Source organism: Amphibalanus amphitrite, unplaced genomic scaffold (genome assembly GCF_019059575.1).
Source record: "Amphibalanus amphitrite isolate SeventyFive unplaced genomic scaffold, NRLGWU_Aamphi_draft 000280F_arrow, whole genome shotgun sequence".
Lineage (NCBI taxonomy): Eukaryota > Metazoa > Arthropoda > Thecostraca > Balanomorpha > Balanidae > Amphibalanus > Amphibalanus amphitrite.
Genome location: NW_024881775.1, coordinates 1,818 through 9,716, shown reverse-complemented (window position 1 = coordinate 9,716; position 7,899 = coordinate 1,818). Strand labels below are relative to the sequence as shown.

Genomic DNA, 7,899 nt, shown 5'->3' with positions numbered 1-7,899 from the left:
ACAGCGCCCGCCGCAGGGCTTCGCCGCAAGGCCAGGCAGGAACAAAAACACACGAGTGCGTCAGCATAATGTCCTGATGGTGCACGCTGAACGATGTGAACTAGACACCATTCTGAGAGCATGCGTGCGCTGGAATAAATGTTCTCAGAACTCCACACTCCTCAGCGAGATGCCGCGCCAGTGGTGTATTTCCTTCACCTATCGCCAACGGATGTATCAGAGCGCCGAGACTCTCATCAAACCATCTGTTGCTTTCCAAATTCTGGTTTAGGTGGACTTTTCAAGATTTTTTTCTGATTTACTGTGGACATTCTGTTTTGGTGGACCCAAAAAGTCCACGTAAAAATAAACGCACAGAACACCTTTTAGCTGGACGTAAACGTATCCGAAAGAACAAGTCTGTTTCGGTGGACTCAAAAATTGTCCACCTTAGGCGCCATCTATCTCTAAACTAAAAAATTTGATGGTTCGTAGTTCCAATATCTGCCACAGACGGCGCCACCATCGGCTGGCTCTGTGTTGAAGCTCGGAAACGCACGCCTTGATCAGCGCGGGCTAGCGCGGGCATGCAGCAAAAACGTAACATGATATGATTTATAGTGTGGTCTGTGGAATGTGAAGCGATCAAAATAGACGTTTGTTTTATTTTTAAAAAAGTGTAAAAATAAATTAATTATATTATGTATCTTAGAAACCCGTGAATTAGAGTATGATGAAGTTTTGTGTAGTTGCAACAACACTGTTTTTTGTTGCGGTGTTATCGGCGCGGCACGGCTCACCACGTGGCGGTGTCAGTGTTGGGATTTGGAAGAGATAAAGCTTTGGGTGGTACTAATTTGTGTTTTTTTTTGTGCTGGGAGCTTTTTGAAGTCTGTGAGGTAAGTGGAAATTATTTGTAGACATCTATTTGTTGGATACTGGTATTGCAGAGTACCGATTTGCCATGCGATTGTTTGGGCCGGACTTGCAGGCGTCACACTTCAACTTCTTTTTGCAACCAAGGAGCGGGGCCGGATGGTCACTATACCCAGAGATGCTTTCTAATCAAACCAAACCAAAATAGACCTAACCAAACCTAACCAAACCTGACCTAACCAGTACAACCTACAACCTAAAACCTACAACCTAAAACCTACAACCTAAAACCTACAACCTAAAACCTAAAACCTACCACCTAAAACCTACAACCTACAACCTAACCTACAGCACCTCTCCTTGGTTGCTAAAAGAAGTGTTACGCCTGCTTTACGACTACCCTTGAAATGTGGCTAGCCGCTACTTGCTATTTCTTTACAAGATCTCAGGCCTCGGGGTCAATTAATGATGTAGGTACTCTGGCTCCGGATCAATTCAACAAAATGCAGGGCTGCCCTACATTGTGCACTAACCTGTTTGAAGTATGTACTTGTGTTCAGGATCCCAATCTGAATCCAGTTTAGGGGAAAACACCATGTTTATAAGTGTAGGTTTTGGGCAGTGGCGCCGGGCGCGGGAACCGGGGGCTAGCGGGGGCTGAGCCCTTCTAACTTTACCCCTAATTTGGGGAGGACAAGCTGCCCTAATAGTTCCTGGTCTCATGAAAAGTTGTGGGGCACTGCTCCCACGGCCCCAGAGTTGTGGGGGCAAGCTTCCCTCACTGCCCCCTCCCCCGGTTCCTGTGCCTCTGTATGAATCTATGAAATTATGTTGGTAGATTTCCGATTTTGATTCCTCCAGCTGTGAGGAGGGGGGGGGGCTCAAATACATAATGAGCCCCCCAGCCGAAAAGTTGGAGGGGCTCAGCCCCCGCTAGCCCCCCCGGTTCCCGCGCCTAACTAGGTCATTCAAAGACATTTTATGGTCATGACCTCTTAGTGTATTGTCAATAGGCCAAAGCTTGAAGAGTCTCTCAATCCCAAATGGTTTTCAGCTCAGTTTTAGCATTTTGTTATCTTATGGGTCACCTTTAATGAAATTAAGACCCACTTTGGCCTTATGACCTTAACTTATGGGTGGGTCCCCCAATGACCTACCGTTATGTCCATTTTGTATATCTCAGAATTTGTATATCTATGACCTGAGGTAAGGTCAGGTCAGATTCATTATCTTTACATTACAAGCCTATGGATAAATTTGAAATGCGCACCGCTTTGTGGAAACGAGTCAAAACCACTCAAGTCTTTCAGGATTTTGACATATTGAATCATCTATGACGATCCAGGTATCATTTACTGACAGAGACAGGAAAAGGTCATCTGAGTTCGTGCGAGGTCATCAATAGTTGCTTGTCAATAAACCATGATAAATTGGCGCTAAAGACATGTAAGTGGCACCAAACTGCTTGCCTTGCCAAGTCACGCGTCGTTTGCTATACAACGTGACGTATCAACCCCGCCCCTATTGGGTCATGACCTCTCCCCCACCAGAGGTCAAGTTTTAAATTGGCCTTAATGAAGGTCATCAAGTATTTGTTTCGAATCGCCTCGACAAGAGAAGCACAATGGTGTCAATTTTATGTCTTTATTCAAAAGTTTTATCTACTATACTTAGGTTACTATTTCAATAACATTTTATTTTTATGACCTCTGGTGACCTCAATATTGACCTGACGCATTTTTATTTAAAAGTTGTAGCTCTTTGACCGACCTATCAAACGCCGTTTGCTGCGTCGATGCGTGGTTTTCGAGAAATAACGGGGGGCTGATAAGCCTGCCCTGCCTGCCCGGAATCTTACCTTTCAGAGCCCGCCCGGAATATGGTTTAAGGGTGTATACTGTATACAGCGGTGTCCTTTGCCCAGTTTTTTTTATTTTTTAAGTTGCCCAACATGCCGTACTCAACCATACAACTGACCTTTTAGCATCATTTGTGTATAACACTGCAAATTGCACACATCTCAGCCATTTAAATGTAGCGATTGAAGGCATAATGCCAGTTGCCTCATAAAATATAATGGTACCTATATACCTAAGTGTGTTGTTGAGAAGGTCAACAATGTAAGGTTTTCAAGTGAGGAGTAAAGGCCAGCTCTAGAGTGCATTGTACTAGGAACCGTTAATACCTTGTTTGAAAGTCTATTTTTCTTGACCTTTTAATTCAATTCGTTGTTGGAAAATTGCAGTGGCAACAAAAATTATGAGTCACCTGCTGCATGCCCGTTGGCCATACAGATTGTCTTCTTTCTGCCTTAGTTACTAAAAGCGGCTAAAGAAAGATAAATGCTTACAGAAAAATCTCACCATACAGGCTTTCTTTCCAGGTGACTTGTTAGCTATCTTACATGCAGGCTTTCTTTTCAGGTAGCTTGGATGTTCAGGCCACTTTGATAGTCCAAGATGCTGTCTGGTACTAATGTACGCAAGGTAAGATGTGGGGTCATCCAATCTGTTTTATGTGTCTGCATTTAACAATCTCCATATCCAAATAAATAAAGTAATATTTATTTCGAAAGAACCATTCTGTATTGAGTTACTTCTGCCGTGCCTGTGAATCGTGAGAGGCAGTTTCACTGCCTCAAAAGTTAGAAATATGTCCTTAAATTAAAGTGGGAATGGGGAAGTAGGGTTAACCATCATTCTCCTTCGTTGCGCGTATAAAAGACCCATTGTTCTTTGAGCTGTTAATTATTTCCCTTCCCTTTCGAGACGTATGTGAAGGACAGAAAATTGATTTTTAAATTCAAGGTGATGCGAGTAGATCATCACAGGGTAACCAACACTAACAAACTAACTAACACAGGATAGTAAAACTAACTTTTGTTGAGAGGAACGGCCGAAAACGTAGGCAAAGTTTGGCGGCGCTACGCACGGTAATTTTCCGCTCAGCTCAGAAAAAATACGGGTTGGCCGTCCAGACTGGTCCAGACGCCCCTTCCCGGCTCGGCGCGGATTAGTGGGAGTGAATGAGTGAGTGAGTGAGTGAGTGAGTTACATTAACCCGCGCCCGGCTGGGGGTCCTGGATTTCCACGCCCTGCTGGGGGGGGGGGGTGTTTGAACACCCCTCCCCTTCTAACTCGGCTCCTGGGCCACGTAGCGATACGCGGAAGGCGGCGTTCGAAAGAGCGCCAAAAATAATGACGAAATCACTACGGTCAATTTTTTGGTCAAATCAAAGGTCAGGTCACCAGAGGTCATTGAAGGCAAAATTTCGCCGATTTCCAGGTCGAATGTCGACAATTTCCATGAAGCCAACGCATAACTCGGGAACCAATAGAGGTAAAGCGCCGCGGAAAAGCGCATTCGATAGCCCTATTAACGCCCTTTCTGAATAATTCTCTCAGATTTGACCTAACGTCAACGGTTTTGCATGCAGGGGGCAAAAACTGCAAAATAGCCGATTTTTTCGGAAACAGTTTTTCTGCAATGATTTTTTACCCAAGCCTTGTACGAGCTTACTTTTACCGACATCGTGTTCCTCTCGTCAAGACGCATCGAATGAACTATAACTTGACCTTGAAAGGTCAACTTGAAAATTTGACATCAGGTCAAGGTCATGACCTGACCGGAAAGTGTCATGTTGCATATCAGTTGATCCGTATCGTCGAGCTGAACACATCTAAGGCGTTTTTATCGCTCTAGCATGCCTCTATCAAAAGTAATTTGCGAAAAACTGTTGATGCCATTCGTGACCTAAGATGACCTCAGGGCATAAACAGGGGTCATGGACACCATTTTCATGTTCAGTGTGTATAAATTACTTGTAATTCAGTGTTTGGGAGTGTTTATAATGTCTTTCGTCCAAAAGAGGCGCATTTCAATTTTCTCCCATTGACTTATAATGGGGAGGTCGCAAAATTGACCTGACCTTAGGTCATCGATATCAAAATTCTGAAATATGCATTTTGTACATGCTATTGCTCTTAGCAATCTCTGAAAGTTTCAAAGCGATCGGTCACTCGGTGTAGCTATGACAGACATTGAAACTATGAGGTGAGGTCACTTCAAGTGACCTGGTGACCTGACCTTGAATGACCTTGGTCTGAAATTTTCACAACATGTGTAGAATTGATGTGTGATAAGGCGTACAAAAAACGAGCGCCGTTTTTGAGATATTTGCGAAAAACCATAAGGGGGGTGTTCAAACACCCCCCCCCCCCCCAGCAGGGCGCAGGTTAAGGGGGCGCATGTAAATGAATTAATCATTCCTTTCTACCCGAATTATGAATGATGAATTGCGTGTTACCATGATAACCCTTCTATTTTTTTTTTAAATCATGGTGTGTCAATTGAAGTGAGGTAATATTTCTTTTTTTTTTAGAAGCGACCAGCAGCTGTTACTTCTGGACGAAGGAGGAAAGTGGCGAAAACTGTTCAGGTAAGTGTTCGTTCAGTATCCATATGCGAAAGACATTATTCATATTTCGTAAGCACCACAATTGTTTCTCATTTTGTTAATGCTTAGCTAGCAGACAATTTCATGAAGGTTTACTGTGGGTCAAACCTGGTTTGCTGATACAACTTTTACTGAGGGCATTATTAAAGGGATAAGTCCCGCGGAAGCAGCCAGGTAGCGCCTACACAATATGCAATGGCGCCTCACTTGCACCTACTTGTGTGTCTGGTCGGGACTATCTCTTGTGGTATTAATTTAAAGAGACGCTAAAATTGTATTGAACGTAATGTTTAATTTCTCCTGCGTACTTGCTCTTAATCGGTTATAATCTAAGCAATTAGTAATGAGCCAAGTTACAGATAAAACGGCCAAGTTATGATTGATGGCCAAATGTTGCCTTGAGCAAAATAAGGCAAAATGTTTCATCAACAATTACGATTTAATTTCGGATTTTGAAAGATTAGTTTTTAACTTCTCTTTTATATAGCTGATATCGATAAGACGACGCGCCACTATTACCTATCATCAGCCTCTTTTTGCAGGCTGAACACTAAAGCTAACAGTGCATTAGGAACACGTGGAGGGGGGGGGGGCGAACTTACCAATTAGTTAAGCTAAATTGAAGAAAAGGTAATTGACGGAATCGATTTTTTCAGGATCTCTATTTTGTGGAAAGAATATTAGCCCACCAGTGGAAAGACGGCAACATGATGTACCTCATCAAGTGGCAAGGTTTCAGGTAAGCGTTGGAGAGTGGGGATAACTGGGACGCGGGAGAAGTGGGACACCTTCAATATCTTAGTGACCGATTGGACAAACAATTTTGTTTTTGCATATTTTCTCATGAATTCCGTTGGTGTGCAGACTTCATCGTATCATGTACTTGTATCTATTCCCGGGAATGCGGTGGGACCGCTGGCTCTTGAGATAAAGGGACCAGGCCTTCTGGTTCTTTCCATGGTTGTTCAAAGTGGGCGTTTGGTTGCGTCATCCTGCTGGAATGTCCTGGTGGTTATCGCAGTAATAGCATGGTCTTTCTTGGCCCCTGTTTCAACATATGCAGTATATTGTGTCGATGCGGGTAGCCTCGACACTTTGTGTGCACTAGGGTTAAAAAAGAAAACGATTCATTGATCGGTCTGATGGCTAGGGTCATTCATTCCTTGGTTTGGGAATCACCGAATAGGCCTCTGAACCCGTTGGAAACGTCATTGTGAAAAGGACATTGATATGCTTTTACGTTAAATCAGTTATTTTTATTGATTAGGTTCCTTTTAAAACTACAGAAACTGCATTCTGCCTAACCAGTAGTGAATAAAAGACATTCTTTAGCATGTTAACTGGTCGAAATTTATGGGTTTAGAATTGAAATAATTCACTCACATTATTTTATTTCACGCACACACTCGCGACATAATTCAACTACCTAAGGGCGACGCCTTGTTTGGGTGTCGCGGGCCGAAGGTTGTGTTTTGCATTTGTGCTGGGGGTCTTGCCATGGAGGATTCCATTGAAAACCTGAGGATGACGGAATCTTTCCCCACTCGCAGGGAATGGGGCTAAAGATCCCGAGATACCGGTGACATGGAACATTTACGGTGCGACGCCGCGAGAAAGAAGCCATCTAGCTTCCAAAGATAATCCACTTCTACTTGATTGTTTTTTTTTTGTTTTTTTGTTAAGCTGGCCTTCTGACATCCTTTCCTTTTCCAAAGGATGCCTACGTGGGAGCCAGCGCAGAACCTGAATCCTGTGATCCTTCAAAAGTACCACGGTAAGAGCCATACATTATGCATTCCAGTTAGCTAAACAAATCTACGGCTTGTGTTTTTTATTGGGTTTAGGTGCATGCAATTGTGACTTAAAAGAGCGTTTAATTTTTCAGTCGTTGCTTGTTTTGTTGTGCTTTATCCCATGTTTGGTTTTTGATGGACTCCATCCTTTATAAGAGCTTTCTACATCAATTTATGATGCGATTTTGTTTTCTTGAACGCTGCGAAAGTCAGTGGGTGGTTTCCCCAGGGCGTGTGACTGGTCTGCCCATTGCGTGTCATATGAGCCAAATGATGTGGCAGTCGGGTGCCCCTAAAACCAAAATCATTAATTGCCGTGTGTGTACTGTGTACCTATATTTGTGCCTTGTGATTGTGTATGTACAAGGGGGGTGTTTGAACACCCCTCCCCCCTGTGGTTTTTCGCGAATATCGCCGCCGTTTTTGGCACACCTTATCATACATCAATTCTACACATGTAAAAATTTCAGACCAAGGTCGTTCAAGGTCAGGTCACCAAATCACTTGAAGTGACCTCACCTCATAAAAAGTTTCAATGTCTGCCACAGCTACACCGAGTGACCCATCGCTTTGAAACTTTCAGCGATTCCTAAGATCAGTAGTATGTATAAAATGTATATCTCGGAATTTTGATATCGGTGACCTAAGGTCAGGTCAATTTTGCGACCTCCCCATCATAAGTCAATGGGAGAAAATTGAAAGGCGCCTCTTTTGGACGAAAGCCATTATAAACACTACCGAACACTGAATTACAAGGAACTTAGACACACTGAGCATTAAAATGGTATCCATGAC

General features: G+C 43.4%; 1 long non-coding RNA gene across 3 annotated transcripts; it reads left to right on the top strand.

The window, feature by feature from the left end:
* Nucleotides 1-273: 273 nt before the first annotated feature.
* LOC122387296 lies at nucleotides 274-7,489 on the top strand. Of its 3 annotated transcripts, XR_006257549.1 has the most exons (6): nucleotides 562-579; nucleotides 692-878; nucleotides 3,279-3,341; nucleotides 5,237-5,293; nucleotides 5,968-6,050; nucleotides 7,027-7,489. It is a non-coding gene; the product is annotated as an uncharacterized LOC122387296 (long non-coding RNA). The 3 variants fall into 3 exon arrangements; XR_006257547.1 differs by having other exon boundaries at nucleotides 274-878; nucleotides 7,027-7,486; XR_006257548.1 differs by lacking the exon at nucleotides 7,027-7,489 and adding an exon at nucleotides 6,862-6,964 and having other exon boundaries at nucleotides 274-878.
* Nucleotides 7,490-7,899: the final 410 nt, after the last annotated feature.